The following is an 18,638-nucleotide window of genomic DNA, read 5'->3' on the forward strand; positions in this document are numbered from 1 at the left end:
GAATCCGGAGATATGCGCCGGGCGGATGAGCCTTCTAGGCTCGTAGCAGACTTCACCTTACTACTTAAGCAGGAAATCATTAGTGATTGAAAAACCCCCTCCCACCCCCTAAGGTTTTTTGATGAAGACCGTTTTATTACAAGGACGCCAGTCATTTGGAATGTGGACTGGTTAGTCTGGTGAGGAAGGTAATGCTACTTTGGGGTAATCTCCTGTATCTAGCTTCAAACGAGCTTTCATTCTTGGCCTTTCATACAAAATTATTCAATTTTAGAAAATCTTAGAAAATTGTAGAGTCCCTATGTTCGTGCCATAGACCTCTTTAATATTGGCGGCCAAAGAAAGTATTCTTCTGTTTTATTGCTAATAAGCCTTTGTAGCTTCGCTACGACTAGCAAATTTCAAAAGAATTTTTCAAATTGAGGGCAGTAGGTCTAATTTATGTAAGAACAAAATAATGTAAATGTGGTCGCCATTTATGAAAATGGTCTTTTGACCACTTTTGGCTTTGGCCATTGTATCAAGTGCATTACCAAAATGTTGAGCTATGAAACCGTATTGTTGTGTTCAACTTTGCGTCTGGTCTAATGATACCCTCCCGAACGCACCCCACAAGTTCACTTTCCTTGATATTTCTGGGAAATCAGTACAACAAAAAAGATATTTTTTTGCTAGAGATCGAGCACACTTTACTAATTCTTGATCATCATTAGTTTAAGAAACATCGTGACACAGAAAGCTGTAGTTTCCATGTCATGTGCTCTAGACTGCCTCAAGTATTCTTTGGAAGATACGTGGTGTATTTGTCATTTAGTGGTTATCTGTTGTTTAAAATTATCTAAACATGACGGTAAAAGCTTCAGTGTTAGGATTAGGGTTATTGTATAATAACTGAAGGTTTTACCTTGTTTCAAAAAAATTTAAACAATAGAAAAAAAAAATACACCAAGTACCTACCCATTTTTTTGTCTCCCAGATATCCTCGGCACTTACTCAGGGGCGGCTGATAAGGAAATTAGCGATTAGGGTCTTGAGGAACATGTTGGTAAAACATGAACTGGATGATCGCTACGATGGAGAGGTAAGATACTAGAGTGAGTTTCAATCGAGTGTCGTTAAAACACGAAAACTGAAGTAATTACTTTGGCCAATCAAAAAGGACGGAGACAATCCAGTAAACCAATCAAAACCCGAAGTAATTAGACCTAGCCGACACAAAGCGCGGGAAAATGTGCACGCGTGAGCCACGATTGGTTTTGGTTTCACTTCTGATTGGTTGAAAAAATGGCGCGAGAACTTTGAACCAATCACTGAGTGAAGTAATGCAAAACCAAAGCAATAGCCCATTTCCGAGTTGCTGCATGCCTCAGGTTCAAAGCGAGTCCTGGTACACGGCCATGAATCATGGACACGGAAATGGCAAGGTGATTGTAGGAAAAGGAAACGACTAGGCAACTTGTGTTTCATTGTCGAGAACCTCGGCTTTTATTGCAAGGCATCATATTATATGTCGGGCAGGAGTCTTCTTTAATTTCTTTCTTCGTAGGGTGACGTTTGTGATTATTTTCTGACTACTTAGTAGGGGTGTATGGTCTAATTGTCTCCGAATTTTTGTACACATAAAACAGCAAAAGCAAGCCCGCATTTGCACCCTTTACCTACCACTCCTCTCAGTTCTTCTGGACCACGCACCTCGTTTCCATGGCAGCAAGCACGACCTATCAAACCAAGCCCTTCAGACTCAGACGTCCCAGACCTCCTCCGTCATGGTAGTCCCTAATAGTGAGTTCAGCCCTGACTCCAATCGAAGTTCGAGCTACTTAGCCATGAAACAGAGCCCCAGTGACTCGCTTACACCACAGTCAGCGCAACCACTCAGAGAAGCAACCCAGATTGCTTTGCAGGTACCACTAGATGAAGATGAGACCAAGGAACTACTTTTGTGTGCGTTATACATCTTAAAGAATTTAGAACAAGGTAACCGTCGATAAAGCTCCTACTAATATAACTTTGTTGAATTTTCCTCTCGGATTACTTTTCGAAGGTTTTTTTTTTGAAGCTGAAAGAGTACTGTCACTAGCTAATTGGACACTGCAACTTAAGGTCATCTCTAACTCAGTTTCCTTAAGGCAATTTGTTGTACCAGAAAATCATGGGCTTTTTGTCGATGCAACAGCTGGGACATAAAATGATAACTTTTGAACTTATCTTTTCCATCAGGTGTAATCCTCGACTGGTGGCGGCAGATTCTTTCTTCTTCTCTTAAGCGTCCCTATTGGCATCCTACAGTGTTGTACCTTGTGCAGCAGGATAAGAACTACGCCAAGTTTGCTGCCATAATTGATGTTTTTGATTTGTTAGAGTAAGTTACACTTTTTGATTGCTTAAAATTATCCTTTGCTTCAGTGCGTCTTGATGTGTATTTTCATGAAAGAAATATGCGGAGGGAGTTTTGGGCTTTCAGACTTTTAAACTCGCGTTTTGCATATATAATAAGTTGCATTCACTCCCTGAAATTTTAAGCTAGGGAGCCTTTGACGTCACTTTTCCCTGGATCCAACCCTCTGAGGTCCAATCGGCCAGTTTTGAACGTGAGTAATGGTGAACCGTGAAATCCAGAAATTACACTCAAAGCAAACTGCCTTTGGATAAAAATCAAAGCTCGAAATTTTGCCAATCAGATGTTAAGCAAACACCTTTTCAAAATCTGAAGAAAAACAGGAAGTGATGTTTTAATTACAGGGGCACTTTAAACCATCAGAGATTTTTGTGTGCACGGTGAGATGTGCTGCTGGGTTCTTGAACTACAGTCTTGGACAAAATTCATCGGAAAAATGTGACACGCCACTATAAAATGCTTATTCCACAGTTTGTGTGATAAAAGATTAGAATCTCCGTACAATGCCCCTCCTTTCAATTCAATAGATATTGTTTGGGAGCGAATGTCAAATGATGTTGAAGCCGGAATTTGTCCCGAGATCTTTGTCCAAAATTGTTGATGCGACTGGCTCACTGCACTATTACCAAGACGGCGTGAGCTACAGTTTCATACTGATGGTGGTTGTCGTTTGTTTGCTTTAGACTAGCTTTGAAGCACTTCAGATATCAAGGCAAAGAGAAAATCACTGCTCAGAGGTGAGATAACAGAAGATGTTAAACACCCACCCTCCATCGAGGCCTTCTGGCCGTTTCTTTCTTTTTCTAAAAGCGCGAAGTCGTAGTAGCGTATTTTCCAACCGTTGCGAAGCACTAGTGTTTCAGACTTCTGGGATTGCTTAGAAGAGCTGGAAATCCGAAATTCACAGACCTTCTGCTCCGAAACCAGTCAAAGGTTTTTAATGTGGGTACGAAAGAGTAGCTGTATCCGGAGAAATGATTGCATTAACCTATTGTGCTCCGAACTGCACCAGGCCACTTTTACATCATTATTTTCACGGGTCTATTTTATTTTTTAAAGCTCATAATTATAAGGCGTTCTTTAGAAAAACAATAAAGTAAATCATAAAAAAAGGTATACCATAGTGAAACATGACAAAAAATTGCGTTGAAACTAAAATTTCTTGTATTCGTGAACTGACTTCTCAAAACCTATTGCAGCAAATGACATCAAGTAACTTCTTCACGCTTAATCGCACACTGTCCATCTTGCTTTACCTTTCCATGACTGAAACGGTGAACTCGATCGCTTCTCGCTTATCACTCCATTGTCAGAAGACCTTCCCAAGACATAAACAGAAACACATTTTCCAACGATTTACACTTTACAGACTTAAAGACTGATCCCATTGCCTAATTTCAGCTAACCATAGATCCATATCCCTTGAGTCAATTTACCCTTGATTATCCTTTGTGGCGAGTTAACTTCAGCAGCTAGTTCACTTTGTCCTTACCTTAGTGACCAAGTTGAGCCAAAGTGTTCAAATGGCGAGAAAAGAAAAAAAAAATGAATCGAGCGGAGTTTTTGTTTGTCATATATAGTTCGCCATGTTGCAAGCAATAAAAAATAAAGTGGCTCACCAAGGGTAGCTCCTGTGGGCGATTGATCCACATTGTTCCCTATAAAACGGGGCCTATACACCTTTTTCCAAAATGGGCGTCTTTTAGATATTCTTTAGTTTTATTCAAATTAGACCTTGATGCCTTGTTCAAGGCAAAATATTCTTTTGAATTTTAAGCTTAAGAACGAGGCATTATGGGCTAGTTTGAATAAAAACAAAATATTTAAATGACGGCCATTTTGGAAAAAGGTGTATGTGATGCAGTTTATTCGCTTCAGTAAATGACCCAGATTGAACAATCCTCAATTAATTAATTAATTAATTAATTAAAGGTCGCCGAAACCACACAGTCCTTAGGCCTGTTTTAAACGTCGCATTTCACATGTGCCGAATCTAATGCAAATGAGCGAAAACAATAGATTTTTCTCATTTGCATTAGACTCGGCACATGTGAAATGCGACGTTTAAAACGGGCCTTAGTCTGTGCTAAATGTTCAGAAACGCAATGCTACGTTAATCTAAACACGTCTAATGAACTTCAAACGTCTAATACCTTTGCGTACATCCACTTTGTGGTAATCTCCTATTAACCTCATGCATTTTGTGCTTTAACAGGGAATTTGATTTCCTCAAAGCGTTATGGCGTCCATTGCACAATGCAAAGTATGAATACGGGTCGTACTCTTTTCTCATTAATTTGCAAGTTGTGTTTCCTGGTGTAACTTTATAAATGATAACGACCTTAATCTGTTGAAAGAGACCAGGTATTTGAAGATAAAATTTCATTGACCTTACAATCTTTAAAGTTTAACAAGTAAAATACTCGCCGTATTTTGCCTCTTCTAAGATTGGACTTCTTAAATATGTGGCAACTAATTTTCGAGAACGCCCAAGTTAAAACAACGTGTTAATTCCATTACATCAGTGTAATTATATATTCTGACAGTTTAAACGTTTGTTAAATCTCTGATACATTGTGATTCAGTCATAACACTAAATGCAACCGTCTTTCGTAAATATCTTTACACCATTGCCTTGGTTCATCAGTTTGCCTTTTTGCATCAACCTGATAACCCGCTTATGTCCAGCAATACACCTAATTGGATGCACGCCCAATTTTGGCATCCAATACGAAGTGTCCATTTGAGTCTAAGCCTTTGCTACCTATTTCCAACAATAATTAAGGGAATGGTAAAGGTTATCGATATTTTTAGCTTATGGTAAATGCAGCTGTTTATCTTTACTTGACAAGGAGCATTTGGGGGACACTTTTAGTGACGTTAATTTTCTGTATTGCGAGACATAAGTGATGTTGAAGTTGGGGAGAAGAGCTATGTGACGCTTAGTGAAATACGTTTGCGTCCAAGTTGGTGCATTTCTGGACATATCTGATAACCTGACACTAAAATCCAATCATCATCACTGAATCATATACCTTTCATTTTTTGTTTTCTTTTCATGGTGACTTCCTTTCTGATTCTTTTTCCACTTACACACTGTGTTGCAGCACAAACAGCGAAACAACCAAACAGTTCCTTGAACAGAAATACCAAGGGGGTGTATCCAACCAGGGAAAGACCCGTCACTCGAGAGCGGCAAGCAGTGGAGGTAAAAACTAGCTGCTATGATGTATTTTATATCACGGGCCACTTCATAGGTGATCCGCAAACGTCAGGTTTGAATGCCACCGTATTTTCTCCGTTTCTCATGATCTCTAGGCAATCTTTTGTTTGTTTGGTTTCTGTTTTTTTTTTATTGAGAACTGGGTAGCCTAGTTTACAGAATAATTTGGGCTCGTTTGAATTTCTCTTAAGAACGGGAAGCCAGTTCACAACAAGAAAAATCCAAGGGTAATCCAGGTGACCACCGCTAGGCACAAACGCTTGAAAACTTCGTTTGGAAGTGAATTACTACTGGTGGTTGGCAACCGTTGGGTTTCTTTCTTTATATCGGTCTTTTTCATAACGTTTGTAGCCATCAGGCCAGTGTTGCTGGAAGCATGTTAGCGCTAACCAGTGTTAAATCCCATGGAAACCTATAGGTTGTGATACCTCTTAAGTAACGGTTAGCGCTAATCAGGCTTCGAGCAGCGGGCACCAGGGCCCGATTGTTCGAAAGCGGGTTAAATTGCCTTAACCGGAGGTTAAATTTTAATCGCAGGTTAGTTGCGTTGTTCAACGGAAGGTTAACACTAACCTCGGGCTAAACGGTGGGTTAAATCTAACCCACCGAGCGAGCAGGGTTAAATTGTTAAACTCCGGTTAAATCAGGAATAAAGATGGCGGACTTGTTGTTTTGTGATTTAGGAGATTGTGATTTAGGAGATTTAGAGCCGGAACTCAGTGTGAAATCGACGATTTCACAGATGAAGAGCTGCGTGCTCGTTACCGCTTTCGACGAGAGTCTATTTTATTTATTACCAATCTTGTTGTTTTCGTGCTTTGCGTGAGATAGCTTAGGAAGCCATTTTGCAGAGCTCGCAACTTGCTCACCATGGCAACATTGTACGAATAGTTTATTATGGGATGCTAACCGCGGGTTAAACGCGCTTAACCCGAGGTTAGCTAACCTGTTGTCTAACCGCGCTTCGAACAATGCAATTCTAACAGCGAGTTAACAAACTCACGGTTAGGAAATTTAACCTCCAGTTAGGCCTAACCAAAGGTTAGTTTAACCTGTGGTTAAAGGTTAGTTTAACAACTGGGCCCAGAAGTGTAACTCACAAAACTGTTGGTGAGAAAGGGAATCACGAGGAACGGGGACACAGGTACCATCTTGCATCGGATTCTGGATCACTAGTTATCGTTTTATTATTGTAGAATGAGTTATGTAACCAATCAAATTAAACGTGACGAATGCAACTCGCCACAGTTGCGCAAAACGTTGTCCTCTCCAACAAGGGTTTCGAGTCCACCTAAGATAGAAAGATTATAACGCAACATTATATAACATGTGAATGGGGAACTGGATCCGCAAGATTCAAACACCTTGGAAGATTTTTAGGCTCTGACGATTTCCTGATGAATAAAGTTTGTAGCTATGCTGAATCGACTTGTTTCAAATCATAGCATTCTTTCTCTAAGACGTAGCTATGGGTAACACACTTTGTTTTCTTTGTCTTCTTTAGGCTTGAATATGGACATTCAAACTAGAGTCCTGTTGGAGGGTAATCTGGCGAACGAAGTTGGTCTGATTGTTTTAGATACGATTGAACTCTTTTGCGGTCATTTTAAGGTAAGTGAAAGAACGAATGTCAGTCATACAGTAAGCCCCTTTCTCATTATTTTGTCTTGACTCTACCACTTTTATATTGCTAAGTATGTTTTTCTGTATTAGAGGTGATTAGTTGAAAAAGCTGATAGGCACAGAAATGTTTACTTCCGTCTTCCGTGTCTATCTGTGGCTTAAAGACGTCTCCTGCTTAAGTTCCTTACTGCCAAGGCAACGTGACCAACTGATTCGAGTGTTCAGGACGTGGAACCCGGAAGTCCCAGGTTTCACACCCCGCTTTGTTTATTTGGGTAGTATTATATGCATCATTTGTATCCCGTAAACACCAATCCCCAATTTTACAGTTCATAACCTGCTACTGAGTAAGCCCATCGTTGGGCTGCAAGATTCATTAAGCATTTGATTGGCTTTATTAATATTTGTTAATATTTATTAAGCTATCCACTGGGATGTCGCTTCGCTCGCCAAAAAATAAACCTTGGGTGAGACCCTTATGGGAACCTTGCTGCATAAATAGGTTATAGAGTGGAAGTTGCTATGGAAAAAAAGCGATGGAGTGGTTTTGTTGAGTATAATTATAATAAATAAAACATCGCATGAACTTTTTCATGCATTTTGTAACTTATGGCCACGTTGGTGTACTGAACATTAGTATTATGCAAAACGCGAGCGACATTTTGCATTTGTTTTGTACACCACATGGCCTGCTAATCACCTGAGTGCAAGCCAAGAATACATAAATTCACGGCCTTCCTGTCTGCTTTAGTTCCAGCTGGAGCAAGATGAGGGTGACAATATTTTGATGAAGAAGGTATGTTTAGTTACTTACTCGTTCCCCTGAATCGTCACCTGAAATCTTTCATAAAATCATGTAAGGCCCATAGTCGTGGGTTGTTTGTGATTATGGGAAACCTGGAAAGTTGTGGAAACTTGACAATTTCATTCTCTTCGCCTGGAATATCTTTCAAATTTGAGTGTGGTTACGTTGGAAATTCGGGTGCCTTGTGTTTTGGTTGGTTTAAAGATCCCGGAATGAATTGCTTCTTAAAAATTCCCTTTAGCAAATGGAGCTTTTTTTTAAATAACGAGTTTGGAAAGGGAAAAATAGTATTGGTAAATTCAAGGTCCTGTTAAGTAACGGTCGATCATGCAATTTTACTATAACCCTAAAAGCACATTGAGCGACCCTTTCCAAGGAAATTGGCTTGAATTGGCGCCTCCAGTAATGAATTTCAGTAGCTGGGCCAGTAAGAACGCAACGTAAAAAAATATGTTTTTGGTTGTGTGTTGTGGCTATTTTACTTGTTGTTTATTATTGTCATCATCATCATCATCATCATCGGCGTTATTATATTATTATTCCTTATCAGGTGTTCAGTGTACTGTTGAGCTTCCTTCAGATTCCCCAATCAGAATTCATGATGAGACATGTATTTGCAAGCTTGAGATCTTACATCAACAAGGTCAGCATACACTGTTATAAGTAGCGTGGCCAAGTGCCGATCAAGGTTGCTTGGTAGTTTCAGTCCTGTCTAGTTTCATTTCTCTCTGTACATAAACATTTGTTGAAATCGTGGCTCATTTTAAGTCTTATGTGATGGTTATAGAACTGCAACTTGATCATTTGTATTTCCATTATAACGATATGAACCCAGTGTTAGTTGCTACGGTATCCTTGAAAAAATATTCCCTCTCAGTTGCATAATAAGCGGCTGGAAAACAAAAGAACGGCCACACTTTCAATGATCACATTCATTGGTTGAAGATCAAATCTTTCATTATTTTCCAGGTGTGATTAATATTACATGGAACCAGTCTAAAAGTGTCTTCAAACCACTTTAAATAATGTTTTACAATCATATTTATTTACACTTTTTTTCGAAGAATGCATTTGTAACCAAAGTAAATAAATATCATAATCGCTTACCGTATTTCTGTTTTCAAAATTTCGCGGAGACGCCATCTTGAATAATTGTGACGATTTCTCGTTAGTTCGGTTTGTCGCAGCGCAGTACGTGTGATTTTCAGTCTTCTCGAATTAGCTTGCCAATTTGCGGGCAATTTGGTGCAATCTTAACAGGAAGTCGTGGGGTGGAACGTTGCCATTGAATTACTTTCAAGTCACTTTCACCCATGTATTCATTTTAGCCGTAAAGGTTACCTTTAAAGCTACACTCAAATTTCTTCCAACCAAAGTAACGTCAAACTATGTCTGATCGTCAAGGTGGTTGCAATGTGTTAGCATCAGCATTGTGGGAGGGGGAAAAACACGATTAATGTGTCTGCATTTCTGTTATTTTCTTTTACTCGTTCTGGGTGTGTAACAAAACAGGTCTGCCAAGAAAATATACTTAAGGAGAAGTAACGGAGAGGACAAAAGACCCACTGCAATTTTCATAATTCTGCGGAATGGCACGGCCAAACTTCGGTTTGGCTTCATAACTTCCGACGCCAAGCCGAGAGTTGACGCCGAAATCAATTGATGCGTGACGTAACCTACCAATCAGCATCTTTCCGACGGTTCATTCGTACATTCGAACTCGACGCCGATGAAAAGTGACGGAATCTGTACCAATCTTTTTACTGAAGAACCTCTAAAAAGATATCATAATGGTATTGGAGCTGTGAACTAAACAAAAAGTCCAGTCCACTTTCCGGAGGCGGAGTCGATCTTCGAGGTTATGTTCGGAAATTTGATTGATGGAAGCCAAAATGCATTCACAGTTCGGCGCGTAGTGCTTGTAGGTCAGATTCCTCGGAATTGCAGTGAAAGTTGCGGTTGCATGACTATTAACGGAAGGGAAATAAGCGGAGCCGCTTGCTCGATAATGGGGATTTGCCTTCTCTTTGTGATATTTCTGTCTTTGACATTCTCCATCACTCTTTCATTACCTTACCCACAGTTTCCAGCCGCTTTATACAGGGGAAGTGCGAGTTACTGTGGGGATCTTTGTCGCGAGGTACGTAGAATTTTCCTTTATTTTGAAAAAAAAAAGACTATTCCCTGTTCAGGAAAGAACGGAATTTTGTCACTCTGGCGAGGAGCTTTCTCGATTTTCTTGCTTTGTAGCCCATCTTCCTGTAAACAGAAGTTAAGCGGGAAGTTTCTTTGACGATAAGCGATAAGCCCACTCCAAGCCGTTGAACATGTATGGCTCAAATGCACGGTTTTTGCCGACTTGCACTTCCTCCCTTCGTCAGTTTGGGTTTTTCGTTTCGGTTATAACCCCCTTCCTCACCTCCCCCCCCCCCCCCCCTCCCTCCTTTCGCTCCCCTCCCTCCCTTCTCTGCCAAGCAAAAAACTTCTTGAACTTGAAGATGCCCACAACTTCATTTGTATTTTTATCTTTTCTTTTAGTATAAGAAGTTAATTGAAGCAGGCTAGAGATAACACTCTTTTCAGAGTTTTGTTCGATAAACTCCTTGTTCCTTGTAAATAAACCAGTCTTAACTCGTCAGAATTAGCTTTTTTCTGACACCAATTGGACTGGCTGAGATGTTCCGCCAGGGGAATGTCACATGTAAGTCACCTATGTCCAGAAATGCACGCAATTAGAGGCGCGACCAATTCTCATATAGTATCTAAGGTGTTATTTACATGAGACCGAACGAACTCAGACCGGTATGAACTTGTACCGGTATGAAATTTTTGCAGCCGTTTACATGAAACCGGGACGAAATGCTTGGTGCCTGGTTTCGGGACAAAATGATATCTTTTGTCTAATAAATATATGGCGGACCCGAAAGCATACCTGGCTTGAAATTCCTCGACCCCGTCTGAGATTTGTTGTAATTTACATGAGAACGGTACGAACTCAGACCGCAACCGAGACGAGGTCAGGTCGGTCTCATGTAAACGCATAAGAAGAAGTGTGTGAAGGCCGATACGAATTCATGCCGGTCTCATGTAAATATCCCCTAACTCGTCAAGTCCTGTTAACGTGAGTCCAAGCCATTTTGCTACTTTTTTCAAACAATGAGGGAAGTATTTCGGTTAGCGTTACATTTAGTTTGGGTTAAATGCAGCTGTTAATCTCTCCTTCGTGAGCAGAGTATAGGGACACTATTTTATGTTAATTGTCTGTATTCGTAGACTTAGTTAGTTAGTTAGTTAGGCCTCTTCGTCCCCGGTGGGACATAAGGCCAGTATCAATCGCCTCCACTTTTGTCGGTTGTGTGCAAGGTGTTGCGCTTCGCCCCAGGTGATATCTAGTTGTTTAAGCTGGGATAGATGTTTCTCCGCTAAGTGGTCTTCGGTCTACCGGGTTTGCGCCTTCCAGGTGGTGTCCATAATCTTGGGCGCGAGTAGATTGTCTATTGCACTTCTCAGTTCTGTGTGAAGACTTTTATCAGAAGTGGTCATACTGCCAGGTGATTGGTTCGAATCCATAAACGGGCCAATAGTGTTAACTTTAATACTGGTTTCCGTCACAGGTAGTTTTTACAGGAGGGGTTGTTCGTAGACTTGAGTGATATTAAGCAGGGGGACACTTATTCGCTTATTAAAGCTTATTCGCTTATTAAACTTAGCTAATTTTTTGAAATGTCTTATTAACGTTTTATCGGAAACAACATTTTACCGTTAGAAATAAGGATTTGCCGATGCTTTTCATCAAATGGGCCACTAAGCGCTTTCTCTATTGTCTGATGTCACGCGCTGCTGGAATAATTGTTAAATGTACTCTGCACATTAATTCTATTTTTATGTATTGTATTTGAAATCTTTTACTGTGAGCACTGCCGGAGTTTTAGCTTTCCATTCCTTGTTCATTTTCGTCTTTTTCATTGCAACACTCCTATGTTAATGGCATTTTTCATGTAAACAGCGATACTTTCTCTCTCGTTCTGGTTTGACATGGTCTAGTCTTAATCCACCTCATATTTATTGTTTCTGTCTTTCTCTCTGTTTAATAGATCCTGAGTTGCTGCAACTCGAAATTGAAAAGTCTGCGGAACCAGGTGTGTTCAGATTTTAAGAGCTGTACACTTGTCACTTTCCATTACCTTTTTTTTCTGTGAGCAACCAATGCAAGCGTTTCTAAGCATGCTTTAATTTCACAAATAATGCCCCTCAAAGGGTAGATGTCATTTAGGTAATAACATTGTAATACATTCGGTTCCTACACAACTGATGCTTTGAGGGTTTAGCAACGTTTCATCGCCTTTTTTTCTTTGATCTTTTCGGACAGTTGAAGTCGTACAACGTGGTTTAAGGCAAGGAAACGTAATCTGGCTATTTGTGATATTTTAGCAGTCATTTTAGATAAAACGCCTGAAATCATTAAGTGTTGTTAATTTTTGTAATTGTCATAAAGGTCATGAATGGCACAGCTAGGCGCAATCAAGTATATTTTTTCAAAACACATTCATCCCCTCAGAAATACTCACTACTGGGATCTTTGTTCGTCACAGGCCTGTTCGTTTCTTTATCTGCTGATGAGAAGTAATTTTGAATTCTCTGGAGCACAAGGTTGTGATCGAGTCCATTGGCAAGTAAGTGCGATATTACAATATTCAGCGCTTATTTTAGAATGTCCAACGAAGCTGCATTATTTTCTTCTGGTTTGTGGAATGCACAGCGTAATTTTTAAGTTGCATTTATACTATGCAGTGTTTGCCATTCAGACATTTTTCCGTTTCTGATCACGGCTAAAAGGCCCTTATCAATCCATTGTGTACATTGCAACTCGCGCAATTTGCTGCTTTAATACTTTCATAATTTTGTCGTAAAGGTTCGGGAATGCAATCGTTTAACTAAAATTTGCACGTTGAATCGTCGACTTCGTGTCGTATGCAGCAAATCGTTCTCATAGATTAATTTGGCTTCATTCGACGGACCATCAGAGACTACGAGCAGTCGTTTATCGGAAATCCAGTAAAACAAGGCAAGACAACATAAACAAATATTAAAAGGTGTATATAAATAAGCTACATTTTTTTTTTGAAAAAAAGGAGAACAAATGGCTAGTAAAAGCAAGTTCCTCCAGTCAATCTTCACTTTCACGTAGATTAAATTCCAAGTTTTTGCCAGGGTCGGTCGAAGACAAGCCGAAGCAGAGCATATACAGAATAGTTCAGTATCGATACGTTATCCCTTGCATTGCACCACTGTACTCATGTCATCATATTAAAAGAAAAAAATTAGAAATTAAAAAGACGATCTTGTTTTACAGGGAGAGAAGTGATCCGTCAACAAACTTCTTCACCTTTCATATGTTCCCATATGTAATTAGTACTTTTTGCTGGGAGTATGTTGAATGCAAAAGTAAATTGTAAGGCTTGTTTTGCTTCCAGATTACCAGGGTTAAAACGGCTGTATTATAGCTTTTCCTGTTTTTATCTCAAAGTCTTGATTTATGTAACTCTTATAATGCGAAATTGCAAATAAACGCGAACACTTATGTGAGTTGTTTATTTACCAATTGAACAAGAAACATTTTGTTAGCATTTTTAGAGAGCATTCATTTGTCCTCCCAGGGAAATAAAAGAAGTCAAATTGCAAATTTAGTCGACTTAGGTTAGGAACCAATTTTTCCCGGTTTGCATGAATTTTTGCTGGTTCACTTTAAAATCGGCTTCACCTGTTAAACCGAATCATTCCTCCCGTGTTGAATGAAATTACACACTCATTTGTCGCGACCAAAGATCTTTCTCCTTTATCATCCAATTATTCGCGCGTGGGCGATCTTGATAAAAAGCTCTGTCTGTATTTGCCGAATCGCAGGCAGGTGATTTTTGTCATTAGTGTCAGTGATGTTTGAATAGTCTGCTTTGGAGATCGGCCCTACAAATAGGATCTACAATCTAGAAGACATTATGCTTTGCTTTTAGTTGACTTTTTTGCTTGTTATTTTATTATTTCTTTATTATTTTGGGGGGAGAGGGTTTGAGCTGGGAGTATCCCCTTTGTCCCTGCTCAGTGAATTTTAAGCAATACTTTCACAGCTTGCGACTCGAAGTGGTTTTCTTTTCAGCTTTTAAATTAAATACAGCTGAAAAATGCAAATTGGGGAACATTTTTTTGCTGTTTTTACCGTTTTTTTTTTCAGACACTTCGCTTGGGGTACTAAGATTTGTAGCACCTGCACTTTACGAAACGTTGAGCTTCTCTGCTGTATTAAAATTAACTGAAAAGAGACGTAATATCGTCTGCAATCCTATTTATCGTTTTGTGTATTTATTTACAATTACATTTAAGTTTGTTTTCGGGTTAGGGGGGTGGGGAGATGGAAGAGAGCATGACTCGGGGAGGAGGCGAGTCAGTGTCTTCTCTACACTAGCATAGTTATTCGTGTTCAATATTTTCGCATCTTTCACCGAAATTGTCTTTCGTTTGAGTTTTTAAATTCAATACTTTTATTACAACATAGGCATGCCAAGACTAATAAGGCAAGCTGCCAAAGTGGCTTCATTTGTTTAATTGCTGATATCGATGTACTCATAACAATCAATTCAATTAACTTGTTTTCTGTCTGTGCTGACATAGTAGAGCTCCGCTACAATAAAAATAAAGAAAACACTGTTGTTGAATTTGGGCTTTCTGTCCACTGAGCTCTTGTAGTTCTTGGGCCGTGTGGTAGAGTACACAAGATGCAAATATGTGTCCCATGTTAAATAACGTCTTTTGATTTGTGATTTGATTTGATCATGCTTACTTTATATGAATGACACAATGTGCACTAACCCTGTAAAGATAGCTAAGGAATATCACATGTGTACTTGTCAAAAGTCACTGACGGTCAAATTGAGCCATGAAAATAATTATGTCTTAATAAACCGACTGATTAACTATCAACTTAGTTTCATTTCACCTTAACTCTGTGCATTTGCGCATTACGACGAAATAATGATTTACCAGTTCTTCAATTATGCCATCCTGTGTACTTTGTGGTCACGCCTTGAGAGCTGCTTTTTATGTCTCTATTTATCGATAGGTCATTGTGGCAGTCTCTAAGCTTATGGCTAGTGGTTTAAACCGAACAGCTGTCAATAACTGCCTCCAGGCGTTGAAGAATTATGCTGCTGAAGATAAAGGCATGAAGGTATTTTCTTTTTCTCTCTCTTTCTTTTGAGTAGTAAGACCAAGATCATGTAATACGTCCCTGCTAGCAGAGGTATCTTTTCTTTTAGCGTTCGCTGGGCTGACGAGTACGGGAAAAGAGACCTCTGCCGTGGATCGAAATTCATTTTGATCCAACCGCCGTCCATCCTGCGCATTCCTTTATAGTAATTCCGCTGTTGTTGAGTGAGCCCACACAACATGAAGTATCACGTGAGGGTATGGTCGCTAAGTAACCGCCGTGCATGCTCAACGCAGTGAGTTTCGACCGATGGCAGAGGTGTCTTTTCCAGTACTCGTCAGCCCAGCAAACGCAAAAGGAAAAGAGACCTCTACTAGCAGGGAATTTTAACGCTTACTAAAGAACAGTTATCCTCTGTTTCAATGAACCATTTTTTAATCCTCTCAGCTGCACTGGAGTTAGCATCAAATGTAGATTATTGTAAATTGATCTTCATTCTATACCTATGTATGTATGTCCATTGGGAAGTTCTCACAAAGCTGCGCGATTCCGCGGAACATTGCCATTTCACTTTGCTGATGTTTTCGGAATTTCTATCTTCACTTTCAGCATACAGCGTTTACCTCTGAAGTTAAAGATCTAACGAAGAAGATCCACACTGTTTTGCAAGCGACTGCACAGATGAAGGTGAGCTGCTGTCCGTCTTGCTCATTCAGTGCAAGGCCTTTATTCGTACCACGTGATCATTTTACTTGGGGAGGCAGGCAGGCAAATATGGTGTGGACGATGTTTTGTGGAGGCTGTGGGATGGGTGGAGTTGACTTATTAGTAGTACATTGTACCTGAAGACTGGTCATTTACTTCAGCCCTTTTGCCCCTTGATAACCGGAAAGGCAACAAAACATGGATGAATCTGAACTCTTCGTATCGTAGGACCAAGGATAAACAGTTCTTCTTTTTCTGTCTCATTGGTATTACGGTATAGGGAAAGTTTTTCCGGTCGAGTTAACTACAAAAAGAAGGGAGACAACAGGAGGGTGGACGGGTGGGGTGAGTTGTATTTTCAGCAACTAACATCGGCGGATATTATGTGTAATTTTGTGTCATTTTAAGGTTTCCTGAATATCCATTGAGGAGTGGATGTGATTATGCGATTTCCTTTCTCCCAGAGAACCGTGGCGTGTGAAATTGTTATTCGCGTTCATCGGTGATTTTGCTCACCTTTTGGGGTTTTTTTGTGGTTTTGTATTTTATTCAAACAGGTTGCATAAGCTTTCGTCATTTTTACCTTGGTCCGGCGGGTTTTTTTTTGTTATATCAGTGGATGGATGAATCTGGTTTGTGTCGCCTTTCATGCAATAAGAACGAAAGCTGTGTCTAAAATTATAAATCGAATATAGGAAAAGAAGGTTAAAGTACTTATGTTAAAGTCGATCTTGGTTGGTTGCCGCGGGGTAATTTGCAAATATCGCCCAAGGTTTTGAATTTTATACTATCTACAAAGATCTTCCCTCTAAACCATCTTCCGATAGTTTAGTTACATTACATTGGCAAGAGAGTAAAGATTGTGATGTCTGAATGGTCTATCAACCGAAAAATGTAGTTCCTTACTTAAGTACAACAACAGCGTGATCCTGCATGTGTCACATAGGTACCTGTTTCTCGAAATCTCCAAAAGCGATTCGTGAAACTACCGCCTGAGTATTCTGAAAAATCGATCTTTCAACATGCTTTTAAGACCAGAGACAATATAACAGTTGCAAAGTTCATGAATTGACTGAAATGTTTTCCTTTGAAGATAGAAAGTCAAACGTTATGCACGTGAAATACGCCGGAGAATTTTTCAGTGTTCTCCAACTACCCTTTGAGTTTTGAGGATCTTCCCAAGCGTTCAAATGTTCAATTTTGAAACTTGGTAAACACATTATATGAATTTTAGTCTGATTGATTTGGTTTTGCTTTGATTTTTCTATTTATGTTAAAGGCTACACTTTCCGTTTTTATTCACCGACGATTAAATTCGAGAAATTGTTCGCTCAGATTGCTACGTTTTTGCGACTTTATCGCAGAAAAAAGACGCGTACTTTTACTCTGATATAGTGTTTTAATTTAAATACCATTATTTTTCTCAATTTTTTCCCAATTGCAAAAACTGCCTTAAGGTAATTTCACAGCTTAAAAAGATGCCTCCTTGCAAAGCTCTAAGATTTCTGCAATCAATTTTCATTAACAAAAAGGTGTACAAAAACTAAGCGCATCGAGGGACCGGATAGCAAGTTAGTATCTATCCGTGCTTGTCTTTTTGTGCAACGTTCTAATGTACGTGCGGAAAATGAGAAGAAATTAACGGTAAGGGCGTGAAAAGATCATTACTAACCATACACCAGCCCAGCGGGTGAAATCAATCACTGTGTGCAGTAAAAAAAAATCAAATTAAAGTTTTACCTGTGCGATTTCTGGTGTTATTTTTATCGTAGATTTTTTACTGATTGACCGCCGTTTATCGCGACAAATATCACTTGGTCAGGATATTTAATGCAATTGCTTTGAATCAACTATGTATCGGCGAATCACGGTATTTGTTCTCTCGATACGAATGGCAAAATTGGAACAAGATATTGAAATTGCATGATAGAATGATGTATCCCTTTTCGACATTTTTTGTAATTCTCGCGCAAGCATAGTTTATTTAGCTCTTTTTGAACCATTTATAATGTTAAGAAAATGAAAAATAAAATCACTGCTGCAGGTCTTCCTCTTTGGTACCTCGGGTTGTCGATCTCACAAATGCTCGATATTGTTATTGTATCGCGGGGTCGATTTAGAGACTGTATCGTATCGCGGCTTTGATATCGATATCTTCATTATCATCTCGTGGAAGCCCCAATATTATGTGACAAGAGAGGGGAAAAGTACGTGTGATGTTACCGTGCAGTCCTTCCTGTTATGTGTTATCAACAGAACGTATCTCTTGCGTGGCCTACGTGACAACGTGGTGTTTCAAATCTTAAACGAAATCTGATTCCCTTCGCATTTCTGAGACAAAACAACTAAGGCAAACAAGCTTGGATTTGGATTAGTATAAATTTGTGACGCCTCTGCCGTGGTAAAAGTCAAACATTATCAAACCAAAACTGAATTCGAGAATGGTTTTGCCAACACTTTCTTACGAGGACATTGTAAACGAGGTGTGGAATAAACATGGGCAGTTACGGGACAAGAAGAAGAAGTTGAGGCTTCATGCGATTGAGGAGCTTGCAGCTCATCAGCTAACTGTTCTTCAAGTTGTAACTTCCCGTGTCTGCTGAGTCCAGCTAGTTCCCGCAAAGCTTCGTTTCTGGTAATTTGTCCTTTCTTGCAATTTGGCAACTTAGAGGAATTTTTTTTT

General features: G+C 39.6%; 1 pseudogene; it reads left to right on the forward strand.

Moving 5' to 3' along the window:
• Positions 1–16,266, forward strand: part of LOC138028565 (dedicator of cytokinesis protein 11-like) — a 93,177-nt pseudogene extending 76,911 nt beyond the window's left edge.
• The last annotated feature ends 2,372 nt before the right edge of the window (positions 16,267–18,638 follow it).

This window comes from Montipora capricornis, chromosome 13 (assembly GCF_036669925.1).
Source record: "Montipora capricornis isolate CH-2021 chromosome 13, ASM3666992v2, whole genome shotgun sequence".
NCBI classification, from domain to species: Eukaryota; Metazoa; Cnidaria; class Anthozoa; order Scleractinia; family Acroporidae; genus Montipora; species Montipora capricornis.